Here is a 14,355-nt window from a genome sequence, read left to right as displayed (position 1 = left end):
TCTCCAAAGAGATAGGCACATGACTCTACGCTGGCAGTAGACAGCACTGATAAGTGACCGATCTCAGTCCTAAGGATTCATAAGTTGATCCTCATAAAAATAAATAGAAAGATTAAGATTCAAATACTATCATAGCTCATGAGGATTCAAGGATATTTCATCCAGAAGGAAATGTTGCAATCACGTACCTCCATTATAGGTTTGTCAATTTCAGAAACCATTGTATGAGAATTTGTCTACTTCATCCCCTTAGAAAGAGCGAAAGAAAGGAGCAGTAAATTATAACCACTGTGCCATAAAAATTGGCGTGTAATACACTTTTCTGTTTCTTTTACATTATTATCAAAACTATTCAAGATATAAGGCTCAAAGCTTATCAAGCGTCAGCCACTGCTAAACAATCCCTGATTTTAAAATATGTTTTACTGATTCCATTTATGTGCCTCAGCCCTGACTGCTCGTAGTGTCCATGAACTAAATAATGGAACATGTCATTCCTGGTACATAGAGAAGAAGAGGGAGAAAGCTGCAAGATGGGAAGATAGAAGACGGGGATGAGGAGGGAGGAGGGAGGAGGAGCAGATAAAGCTAGGGAGTAGACAATAGAGGAAGAAATAGATAAAAATAATTAATACGGAGGATGAGGAGAGAAAAGCAAGTGAGAGGAGATTGACCAGAGAACAGGAGGAAGAGAGAGAGTGAGTCAAGAGAAGACCGAGACATCATGCGAGCTAGGAAATAATGATTGAGAGAGAAAGAGATAATTCTGGATCGGGCAAGAGAGGGAGAAGATCGAGTGCAAAGAGAGAGACAGACAATCGAGAGAAAGAGAACTAAAAAATTCGTCAAACAAATTGGACAGAACAGCGTATCCGCACCACACATGCATCTGTGCCGTGTGCAGTGTGAATTTCCTGGTAAGTGTCTAACGTGTGGATCGAAATTTAAACCGAACCGGACATAGCACCAACTCCCACTGGTCACACCAAAAGGACCTTCAAAAGTTAAATAACCATACCTCGTTATTGATTATAAAGTTTTCATATAAAAGAAGAGATTATGGTAGTTTTATGAGAAAGCAATACAAACTCGACAACCTCAATGAGCATATAGAAAATTGTCTTTATTCTTTAAGTTACACAGAGGAGAGTTGCAAATAAAACAGACATGTCAAATTATTGCTCCTCAATGAGTTTCCATCGTTCATTTAATATGATAATATATATACATATATAGTATTCGTATTACTTTCTATCTTTGCATCCATATCTCCATTCCATGTGTCATACACAAACCGTATGGAGATATGAAAATTAACAAATCAACTAAGAGAAACAAAGAGCAAGTGAGCATTTCTCAAACTTAGGTCACTGCTATGTTAAAGGAAGGATAGTTAATTTTTAACTATTTTTTTAGCACGTCATCTCTAGGAAAAATTATCATGACGGATCAATCAATATCGTTGTCATCATAGAGTCATTAAATTTTGAATCTTAAAATAACCCTGGAAATTAGAAGTTTTTATCACAGTGAACCCAAGATCAAACACAGGAGATTTTCATAATTTTTTACAAACTTAAAAAAAAATTTTTTTACAAATTTTAGGTGGATAATATTTGGGACACCTTTATAAAAGCATTGAAACCAGAAAAAGAACTAGATTATGAAATTCTGAAATATAACGCTTTGCTCACTTGAAATTATGAAACCAAAATAAAAGGAAAAATAATTTAAACCTATAAATATAATATGATTTTAATCTAAAGTAATTCTATAATTTTATGGTAAGTGAGATTGACCTTAGAAACTAATGAGGCCTTAACCTCCCATAGATTCATATGCAAGGTGGAGCCCTTAACTCCAAGCTCAACTATCTCTCTTCAAGCATAAAATCATGTAGAATTTATTTCAAAATAAATGATTGGATCTCAGATTTAAAAACACAGGCTCCATGATTTATTTGTATTCTATTTATTTCTCAAATATCCAAATATTCCAATGTCTTCATATTCTGGTGCATTGGACCTGTTTTTTTAGATGCAGTGTAGCTTGGATTACCTCTTCTGGTCTAGTCTATGGCTTGGGATTTTGTTTCTCCTACCTGCATCTATAAATAATAACTCAATTGATGTATGATTTTCTTTCAAATAAAACTACTATAAGATTTGAGAAAATTCCAACTTGAGCACTTGAAAAGGCATAATAAAATGGACTAAATAAAAGAAATCAGGTTTCTCTCATTTTAACCGTAGATGCTGAATAATGCATGTGTGAACCTAGACATAAATCTAGTATAAAGTACATTTGATTTACTGATTGCTGATGTGATGATGTATCTCTGAGGATGGGAATCATATGTTAAACCCATTCTTTTAAAACCTCAGTTTTTAAGGCTCAGGAAAGTTTTGAAATGTTAAATAATTATTTCAGAGAATTATTTATTACCATATACATCGACATTCATTTGACTTTGGAATTTCGTCATAGACCATTGATTAGGTGCAATAAATTGAAGTTCTAGAAAGAGTGAGTGCTCAAAAAGGATTAAGGATTATCCCAATATTATTTAGCTAGATATAAAAGGTTAATTCAACCCATCAGTTTATTCAACAGATTTAAAATAAAAATTGCATTTTTGTACTTTAGGATATCAAGTTGTCTTTTACAGGAACTGCTGGTAAAAGTCTGATCGGCGTTGTTTTTTCATACCATCAAACATCAACAAAATGTACAAAATGTTTACTACAAACTAAATTCTTCATTTAATTATTAGTAAGCTATGTGAGAATATCAGTAGATTTTACAAATAAAGGCTAAGTGTTACATAATTTTTAGTAAGCTGTATGCGAGAATATCAGTAGATTTTTAACGATAAAGGCTAAGAGTTACTTATTTATTAGTAAGCTATATGAGAAAATCAGTAGATTTTAAGCATACTAGATTATATTTGAATGAATAGAGGAAGAAGTTACGGTATAAGAGATATTAAGAAGTTCAGGAAAAGCAAAGATACTAATGTGATATTGAAGGATGAATATTATTAGAAGTAGGAGTTGAATTCAATTTATATGGGTTTACTAGTTACAAGATAGTTATATATGTGTATTTATATACTTTTATACTATTTTGATATATTTTTAAGATTGATATGGAGAGTTAAAGGGGTGATTTGGTGGAACACCGAGAGGCATTCAACCAAAATGGCAGAACGTAGATAAAAATATAGATACTATTTTATATAAATTATAGCTGCTTTTATATATAAAAGTTGAAGTATGAGGGTAGTTCTGTTGAACACCGAGAGGTGTTTGATGGGTGCACGATAAAGATCGACCTAGGATATATAAAATATTTTCCTATATGTTTTAATTTATTGTGGCTTTGTCCATCGTTCTCTATAGTTTTCCTCTCCGGTCTCTCTCTCCGTCTCTCTTCCGGTCTCTCCTTTCTCTCTCGGTATGTTTCTCCATCTCTGTGAAGAGAGTTCTACTCAAGCAGTCAAGACATTCTATGAAGACTCAACGTTTGGCGAGAGCTTCTGATAGGGACTTAATTAAGATTAGATAGTAAAATTAATCATATATTTTATACTCATTAGAGACTTAGAAATAGGATCAAATATAGGTTCAAACATAGCATGAGATTTAATATAGAATATGATTAAACATAGAATAGGATCAAATATAGAATAGATGGGCACATAGCACCGATCAAAGGTCGCGATCGGTGCGCCGGAGAGATTATAACGATTTGTGATTTAAAGATTTTACGGCACCGATCGAGCGGATGGGATCGGTGCACCTAAGGAGTTATAACGGTTGAGATTTAAAACAACCATTCGGGTATACACACCGATCAACGGACGTGATCGGTGCACGAGGAGTTATAACGGCCAAGATTGAAAACAACCATTATCATTTGAAATACCGTTGGGTTAGTTCAACGGACATATAAGTACACAACTATCTAAAAACAGGATATAAATTTACAACCAATGTGCAGAGATCCTTTGTGAAATACGACTTAATACTCTCTTTTCTTGGTGTTCTTTCTCTTTTCTCCTTCTTCCATCAATTTCTTTCTGTCAGAGTTTCTTCTGCAGCGGCCAAGAAACCTCAACAATCTCGAGTCAATCATTCTCTCTCTCTCAGTCTGTCTTTCTCCCTCTCACTCTGTTATTCTTTCTGCTCAGTCTCCTTTTCTTTCTCTCTCAGTCTCCCTTTCTCTCGCCCTCCGTCAATCGTTTTATTGCTCTCTCACAATTTTCAATTTTTGTACCTCTCTCTCTCTCTCTCTCCCCTTTCTCTTTCTCTCTCTCTATCTCTCTGTCTCGTTATCTTTCTCTCTGCATCTCTGTCCCTCTCTCTCTCTCTCTCTCTCTCTCTCTGTCTCTCTCTCTCTCTTACTCTTGCACTATATCTCTGTTTCTTTCTTTCCGTGTGTTTCTCTATATCAACTCTCTTTTTTTTCTCTGTTGTCTTTCTCTTACTCTCTCTCTCTCTCTCAGTCGTTCCTCTCTCTCTCTCTCGCTCTCTATTACTCTCTCTGCTATTCGTCTGTTTCTTTCTTTCAATCTGTGTTCTTCCATCTTGGTCTCTTTTTCTCTCTCTGGTCACTTTTTCTTCCTTCCTGTCTCGCTCTTCGCTCTTTCTTTGTTTCTTTTTGGTCTATATTTGCTCCATCTCGCTCTGTTTTGTTCTCTCTTGGTCTATATTTCTCCTGGGGCTTTCAATCGTTCTCTTTATTTTTGCTCTCCCGGTCTCGCTCTCCTCTCTTTTCCAGTCTCTCCTTTCTCTCTCAGTATGTTTTCTCCCTCTCAGGTCAATCATTCTCACTTTTCTTTCTCTCTGGGTCTGTCTTTCTCCTCTCACTCTGTTATTCTTTCGCTCGCTCTCTTTTTCTCTCTCTCGGTCTCCCTTTCTCTCTCCCTCCGTCAATCTTTCTCTCGCTCTCTCGCAATTTCTCACTCTTGGTATCTCTCTCTCTCTCTCTCTCTCTCTCTCTCTCTCTCTTTCTGCGCTTTATCTCCGTTGCTTTCTTTCCGTGTGTGTTTCTATGTGTACCTTTTTTTGTATCTGTTGTCTTCCGCTGACAGTCTTTCTCTCTCGCTCTCTCTCTCTCTCCATCTCTCTTTCTCTCTCTATCTTTGCTCTGTCTGTTTCATTCTTTTGGTCTGTTTTGCCCATCTCGCTCTCTTTTTTTCTCTGTCGGTCTCTTTTTCCCTATCTCTCCGCCAATCTTTCTCTCTATTTTTCTCTCCCGGTTTCTCTCTTCTTTCTTCTGGTCTTTCCTTTCTCTTTCAGTCTCTTTTCTCCCTCTCGAGGGCAATCTTTCTCCTTTTTCTCTCTCTCAGTCTTTCTTTCTCCTCTCAATCTATTATAAGTTACTCGCTCCCTTTCTCTCCCTCTTTCAGTCTCACTTTCTCTCAACCTCTGTCAATCTTATTCTCGCTCTCTCACAACTTCTCACTCTCCGTATCTCTGTCTATATCTCTCAGTTTGTTGCACTCTCTCTCAGGCAATATCTCTCTCTCTCTCTTTTCTTTTTATCCTTCTCTCCCGGTTTAGTGAATCTCATTGTCGCTGCCTTTGTCTCTCTCGATATCTTATTTTCGCATTTTCTCTCAGTTTCTTTCTTTCTTTCTTTGTGTCTTTCCTCTCTCTCTTTCTCTCTCAGTCTGTTTCGATGTCTTTCTTGATCTCTCTATCTGATGCTGAGCCTGGGGTTTTAGCCGGAGAGTGGTTTAAAACTTTGAATTTACTTACGCAAGGTGGGATGCAAGATCCAGGTGCCTCTATATGGTGCCGCTTCCGTTATCTCCTGCAAAGTCTTGCGGAACGACCGGACACTCCAGAGGTCTACCGGCAGCTGTTGTCGCCTCAGATAATGGATTATTTGATGGGGACCTAGATTTAACAACCGTTGTGAGCTCCGCAGTGGCCCGGCGGCTTGTGAGCCACCCTCCTGAATTAGTGCGGCCAGCGCTCACCTCGGGCGCCGCAAATGGGCCAGGCCGAGCCACGCCAGAATAGCGACTATGTGGCTCCTCTAATCTCCCCCAATCCGGAGATGGGCTCCCTTCCGTCAAGCCCCGGCCAACCATTGAGACCGCTCGAGTCCCTGTACGGTTGACTTGACACCTGCGCAGCCCCTGAGAAGTGGGCGGGGACCCTGCGCCAGAGAAATGGGGCGAAAACATCCCGACTCCATTAGCGACGGGTGCTCCGTCCTCACTCTCTCCGTGTTGATTCTTTCCGTTTAATCGTTACTTGCATCATAATGGGCATCATTATACCCATCATCTTGTTTTTCATTTTGCGAGACGTAGTAGCCGAAGATGATTTCATTGATTGGAAGTCGTTCGAGGCCGCGCTAAAGGAGGAAGGTGTTGTAATCACCCTCTTAGTCTTCTTATTTTCATCATCATCTGGCACTCGTCTTCACCTTGTTTGTTTAAGTGCAGACTTGGACAACACCATTCCTCAGAGCTGGGGGCAATGATGTGTCGGTCCCATCCATGACCGTGTGTATATGGACCTCTTAATCTTCATTGTCTCCTCATCAGTTTCATCACCATGCAGATCGCTATATGTCTGATCATCTTTCATACTTTCTTAGATGAAGGAGGGAAAGAGAATATTTTCAAGGTAGGAATATTCTCTCGGAAGGAGCTTACAGAATTCGACAGATTGTGGGCGTTTCTACACGACCCTCCTTGCCCCAAGCCATTTCTCCTCGGAACTTGTAAAACCTCTGATCCCCAATGTATTCTGATTTAGATTTTATTTTTGTGTTTAGCGACGCCATGTAGATGACACCGACAAGTCATTCTGCCATAAAACGCGCGTTCGATTAAAGGTATCACTATTGATGAAACGTAAAACTTGTCTTGGGGGTACTAAGCAACTTAGGTCATCTCAGGCAAACCAGTATTTGTGACGACAGCAATGTCACAAATGCCACGGTCAACGATCTAAAGAGGAAAACAGGGCTCGTGAAAACAAATAATGCAGCATATTCCTACCATCAAGTTAACAGCAAATATTCTATGTTTTGTTATTGAGTGCTTTACATATATTTCCCATAGAATATCCATCTTTTAACACGTCTAATATGCTGGCCTACCTATTATCTCAAAGAGATAGGCCACATGACTCTACGCTGGCAGTAGAAAGCACTGATAAGTGATGGATCTCAGTCCTAAGTTCATAAGTTGATCCTCATAAAAATAAATAGAAAGATTAAGATTCAAATACTATCGTAGCTCATAGGATTCAAGGATATTTCATCCAGAAGAAATGTTGCAATCACGTACCTCCATTATAGGTTTGTCAATTTCAGAAACCATTGTATGAGAATTTGTCTACTTCATCCCCTTAGAAAGAGCGAAAGAAAGGGGCGAGTAAATTATAACCACTGTGCCATAAAAATTAGCGTGCTTAATACACTTTTCTGTTTCTTTTACATTATTATCAAAACTATTCAAGATATAAGGCTCCAAAGCTTATCAAAGCGTCAGCCACTGCTAAACAATCCCTGATTTTAAAATATGTTTTACTGATTCCATTTATGACGCACTCAGCCCTGACTGCTCATAGTGTCCATGAACTAAATAATGGAACATGTCATTCCTGGTACATAGAGAAGAAAGAGGAGAAAGCTACAAGATGGGAAGATAGAAGACAGGGGATGAGGAGGGAGGGAGGGAGGAGGAGCGAGATAAAGCTAGGGGTAGACAATAGAGGAAGAAATAGATAAAAATAATTAATACGGAGGATGAGGAGAGAAAAGCAAGTGAGAGGAGATTGACCAGAGAACAGGAGGAAGAGAAGAGAGTGAGTCAAAGAGAAGACCGAGACATCATGCGAGCTAGGAAATAATGATTGAGAGAAAAGAGATAATTCTGGATCAGGCAGAGAGAGGGGAGAAGATCGAGTGCAAAGAGAGACAGACAATCGAGAGGAAGAGAACTAAAAAATTCGTCAAACAAATTGGACAGAACAGCGTATCCGCACCACACATGCATCTGTGCCGTGTGCAGTGTGAATTTCCTGGTAAGTGTCTAACGTGTGGATCGAAATTTAAACCGAACCGGACACAGCACCAACTCCCACTGTTCACAAAGGACCTTCAAAAAGTTAAATAACCATACCTCGTTATTGATTATAAAGTTTTCATATAAAGAAGAGAGATTATGAGTAGTTTTATGAGAAAGCAATACAAACTCGACAACCTCGTGAGCATATAGAAAATTGTCTTTATTCTTTAAGTTACACAGAGGAGAGTTGCAAATAAAACAGACATGTCAAATTATTGCTCCTCAATGAGTTTCCATCGTTCATTTAATATGATAATATATATACATATATAGTATTCGTATTACTTTCTATCTTTGCATCCATATCTCCATTCCATGTGTCATACACAAACCGTATGGAGATATGAAAATTGAACAAATCAACTAAGAGAAACAAAGAGCAAGTGAGCATTTCTCAAAAACTTGGGTCACTGCTATGTTAAAGGGAAGGATAGTTAATTTTTAACTATTTTTTTAGCACGTCATCTCTAGGAAAAATTATCATGACGGATCCAATCAATATCGTTGTCATCATAGAGTCATTAAATTTTGAATCTTAAAATAACCCTGGAAATTAGAAGTTTTTTATCACAGTGAGCCCAAGATCAAACACAGGGAGATTTTCATAATTTTTACAAACTTAAAAAAAAAAATTTTTTTTTTTACAAATTTTAGGTGGATAATATTTGGGACACCTTTATAAAAGCATTGAAACCAGAAAAAAGAACTAGATTATGAAATTCTGAAATATAACGCTTTGCTCACTTGAAATTATGAAACCAAAATAAAAAGGAAAAATAATTTAAACCTATAAATATAATATGATTTTAATCTAAAGTAATTCTATAATTTTATGGTAAGTGAGATTGACCTTAGAAACTAATGAGGCCTTAACCTCCCATAGATTCATATGCAAGGTGGAGCCCTTAACTCAAGCTCAACTATCTCTCTTCAAAGCATAAAATCATGTAGAATTTATTTCAAAATAAATGATTGGATCTCAGATTTAAAAAACACAGGCTCCATGATTTATTTGTATTCTATTTATTTCTCAAATATCCAAATATTCCAATGTCTTCATATTCTGGTGCATTGGACCTGTTTTTTTTGAGTGCAGATTGCGCAGCTTGGATTACCTCTTCTGGTCTAGTCTATGGCTTGGGATTTTGTTTCTCCTACCTGCATCTATAAATAATAACTCAATTGATGTATGATTTTTCTTTCAAATAAAACTACTATAAGATTTGAGAAAATTCCAACTTGACACCGAGCACTTGAAAAAGGCATAATAAAATGGACTAAATAAAAGAAATCAGGTTTCTCTCATTTTAACCGTAGATGCTGAATAATGCATGTGTGAACCTAGACATAAATCTAGTATAAAAGTACATTTGATTTACTGATTGCTGATGTGATGATGTATCTCTGAGGATGGGAATCATATGTTAAACCATTCTTTTAAAACCTCAGTTTTTAAGGCTCAGGAAAGTTTTGAAATGTTAAATAATTATTTCAGAGAATTATTTATTACCATATACATCCATTCATTTGACTTTGGAATTTGCGTCATAGACCATTGATTAGGTGCAATAAAATTGAAGTTCTAGAAAGAGTGAGTGCTCAAAAAAAGGATTAGGGATTATCCCAATATTATTTAGCTAGATATAAAAAAGGTTAATTCAACCCATCAGTTTATTCAACAGATTTAAAATAAAAAATTGCATTTTTGTACTTTAGGATATCAAGTTGTCTTTTTACAGGAACTGCTGGTAAAAGTCTGATGGCGTTGTTTTTTTCATACCATCAAACATCAACAAAATGTACAAAATGTTTACTACAAACTAAATTCTTCATTTAATTATTAGTAAGCTATGTGAGAATATCAGTAGATTTTACAAATAAAGGCTAAGTGTTACATAATTTTTAGTAAGCTGTGAGAATATCAGTAGATTTTTATGATAAAGGCTAAGAGTTACTTATTTATTAGTAAGCTATATGAGAAAATCAGTAGATTTTAAGCATACTAGATTATATTTGAATGAATAGAGGAGCGAGGAGTTACGGTATAAGAGATATTAAGAAAGTTCAGGAAAAGCAAAGATACTAATGTGATATTGAAGGATGAATATTATTAGAAGTAGGAGTTGAATTCAATTTATATGGGTTTACTAGTTACAAGATAGTTATATATGTGTATTTATATACTTTTATACTATTTTGATATATTTTTAGGATTGATATGGAGAGTTAAAGGGGTGATTTGGTGGAACACCGGAGGCATTCAACCAAAATGGCAGAACGTAGATAAAAATATAGATACTATTTTTATATAAATTATAGCTGCTTTATATATAAAAGTTGAAGTATGAGAGTAGTTCTGTTGAACACCGAGAGGTGTTTGACGGGTGCGATAAAGATCGACCTAGGATATATAAAATATTTTCCTATATGTTTTAATTTATTGTGGCTTTGTCCATCGTTCTCTATAGTTTTCCTCTCGGTCTCTCTCCGTCTCTCTTCAGTCTCTCCTTTCTCTCTCGGTATGTTTTCTCCATCTCTGTGAAGAGGAGTTCTACTTTCGCCAAGCGGTCAAGACATTCTATGAAGACTCAGCGTTTGGCGAGCTTCTGATAGGGACTTAATTAAGATTAGATAGTAAAATTAATCATATATTTTATACTCATTAGAGACTTAGAAATAGGATCAAATATAGGTTTCAAACATAGCATGAGATTTAATATAGAATATGATTAAACATAGAATAGGATCAAATATAGAATAGATGGGCACATAGCACCGATCAAAAGGTCGCGATCGGTGCACCGGAGAGTTATAACGGTTGTGATTTAAAGGGGTACGGCACCGATCGAGCGGATGGGATCGGTGCACCTAAGGAGTTATAACGGTTGAGATTTAAAACAACCATTCGGTATACACGCCGATCAACGGACGTGATCGGTGCACCAGAAGAGTTATAACGGCCAAGATTGAAAACAACCATTATCATTTGAAATGCCGTTGGGTTAGTTCAACGGACATATAAGTACACAACTATCTAAAACAGGATATAAATTTACAACCAATGTGCAGAGATCCTTTGTGGAAAATACGACTTAATACTCTCTTTTCTTGGTGTTCTTTCTCTTTTCTCCTTCTTCCATCAATTTCTTTCTGTCAGAGTTTCTTCTGCAGCGGCCAAGAAACCTCAACAATCTCAGGTCAATCATTCTCTCTCTCTCGGTCTGTCTTTCTCCCTCTCACTCTGTTATTCTTTCGCTCAGTCTCCTTTTCTTTCTCTCTCAGTCTCCCTTTCTCTCGCCCTCCGTCAATCGTTTTATTGCTCTCTCGCAATTTTTCAATTTTGTACCTCTCTCTCTTTCTCTCTCCCCCTTTCTCTTTCTCTCTCTCTATCTCTCTGTCTCGTTATCTTTCTCTCTGCATCTCTGTCCCTCTCTCTCTCTCTCTCTCTCTCTCTCTGTCTCTCTCTCTCTCTTCCTCTTTCGCTATTTCCCTTTTTCTTGCTCTCCGTGTTTTTTTCTATATCTCTCTCTTTTTCTCTGTTGTCTTTCTCTTACTCTCTCTCTCTCTCAGTCGTTCCTCTCTCTCTCTCTCTCGCTCTCTATTACTCTCTCTGCTATTCGTCTGTTTCTTTCTTTCAATCTGTGTTCTTCCATCTTGGTCTCTTTTTCTCTCTCTGGTCACTTTTTCTTCCTTCCTGTCTCGCTCTTCGCTCTTTCTTTGTTTTCTTTTTGGTCTATGTTGCTCCATCTCGCTCTGTTTTGTTCTCTCTTGGTCTATATTTCTCCTGGGGCTTTCAATCATTCTCTTTATTTTTTGCTCTCCCGGTCTCGCTCTCCCTCTCTTTTCCAGTCTCTCCTTTCTCTCTCAGTATGTTTTCTCCCTCTCGAGTCAATCATTCTCACTTTTTCTTTCTCTCTGGGTCTGTCTTTCTCCCTCTCACTCTGTTATTCTTTCGCTCGCTCTCTTTTCTCTCTCTCAGTCTCCCTTTCTCTCCCTCCGTCAATCTTTCTCTCGCTCTCTCATAATTTCTCACTCTTGGTATCTCTCTCTCTCTCTCTCTCTCTCTCTCTCTCTCTCTTTCTGCCTTTATCTCCGTTGCTTTCTTTCCGTGTGTGTTTCTATGTGTACCTTTTTTTGTATCTGTTGTCTTCCACTGACAGTCTTTCTCTCTCACTCTCTCTCTCTCTCCATCTCTCTTTCTCTCTCTATCTTTGCTCTGTCTGTTTCATTCTTTTGGTCTGTTTTGCCCATCTCGCTCTCTTTTTTCTCTGTCGGTCTCTTTTTCTCCTATCTCTCCGCCAATCTTTCTCTCTATTTTCTCTCCCAGTTTCTCTCTTCTTTCTTCTGGTCTTTCCTTTCTCTTTCGGTCTCTTTTCTCTCCTCTCGAGGCAATCTTTCTCACTTTTTCTCTCTCTCAGTCTTTCTTTCTCCCTCTCAATCTATTTATAAGTTACTCGCTCCTTTCTCTCCCTCTTTCGGTCTCCTTTCTCTCAACCTCTGTCAATCTTATTCTCGCTCTCTCAACTTCTCACTCTCCGTATCTCTGTCTATATCTCTCGGTTTGCCTTGCACTCTCTCTCAGGCAATATCTCTCTCTCTCTCTTTTCTTTTATCCTTCTCTCCCGGTTTAGTGAATCTCGTTGTCGCTGCCTTTGTCTCTCTCGATATCTTATTTTCGCATTTTCTCTCAGTTTCTTTCTTTCTTTCTTTGTGTCTTTCCCTCTCTCTCTTTCTCTCTCGGTCTGTATCGATGTCTTTCTTGATCTCTCTATCTGATGCTGAGCCTGGGGTTTTAGCCGGAGAGTGGTTTAAAACTTTTGAATTTACTTACGCAAGGTGGGATGCAAGATCAGGTGCCTCTATATGGTGCCGACGCTTCCGTTATCTCCTGCAAAGTCTTGCGGAACGACCAGACACTCCAGAGGTCTACCGGCAGCTGTTGTCGCCTCAGATAATGGATTGTTGATGGGGACCTAGATTTAACAACCGTTGTGAGCTCCGCAGTGGCCCGGCGGCTTGTGAGCCACCCTCCTGAATTGGTGCGGCCAACGCTCACCTCAGGCGCCGCAAATGAGCCAGGCGAGCCACGCCTTGAATGGCGACTATGTGACTCCTCTAATCTCCCCAATCCGGAGATGGAGCTCCCTTCCGTCAAAGCCCCGGCCAACCATTGAGACCGCTCGAGTCCCTAATACGGTTGACTTGACACCTGCAGCCCCTGAGGAAGTGAGCGGGGACCCTGCGCCCAGAGAAATGGGGCGAAAACATCCGACTCCATTAGCGACGGGTGCTCACGTCACTCACTCTCTCCGTGTTGATTCTTTCCGTTTAATCGTTACTTGCATCATAATGGGCATCATTATACCCATCATCTTGTTTTTCATTTTGCGAGACATGTAGCCGAAGATGATTTCATTGATTGGAAGTCGTTCGAGGCCGCGCTAAAGGAGGAAGGTGTTGTAATCACCCTCTTAGTCTTCTTATTTTCATCATCATCTGACACTCGTCTTCACCTTGTTTGTTTAGTGCAGACTTGGACAACACCATTCCTCAGAGCTGGGGGCAATGATGTGTCGGTCCCATCCATGACCGGTGTGTATATGGACCTCTTAATCTTCATTGTCTCCTCATCAGTTTCATCACCATGCAGATCGCTATATGTCTGATCATCTTTCATACTTTCTTAGATGAAGGAGGAAGAGAATATTTTCAAGGTAGGAATATTCTCTCGGAAGGAGAGCTTACAGAATTCGACGAATTGTGGGCGTTTCTACGACCCTCCTTGCCAAGCCATTTCTCCTCGGAACTTGTAAAACCTCTGATCCCCAATGTATTCTGATTTAGATTTTATTTTTGTGTTTAGCGACGCCATGTAGATGACACCGACAAGTCATTCTGGCCATAAAACGCGCGTTCGACCAAAGGTATCACTATTGATGAAACGTAAAACTTGTCTTGGGGGTGCTAAGCAACAGGTCATCTCAGGCAAACCAGTATTTGTGACGACAGCAATGTCACAAATGCCACGGTCAACGATCCTAAAGAGGGAAAACAGGGCTCGTGAAAACAAATAATGCAGCATATTCCTACCATCAAGTTAACAGCAAATATTCTATGTTTTGTTATTGAGTGCTTTACATATGTTTCCCATAGAATATCCATCTTTTAACACGTCTAATATGCTGGCCTACCTATTATCTCAAGAGATGATAGGCCACATGACTCTACGCTGGCAGTAGAAAGCACTGATAAGTGAT

Source organism: Wolffia australiana, chromosome 2, assembly GCF_029677425.1.
Source record: "Wolffia australiana isolate 7733 chromosome 2, ASM2967742v1".
In the NCBI taxonomy this organism is placed as follows: Eukaryota; Viridiplantae; Streptophyta; class Magnoliopsida; order Alismatales; family Araceae; genus Wolffia; species Wolffia australiana.
This window is presented reverse-complemented; position numbering follows the sequence as displayed.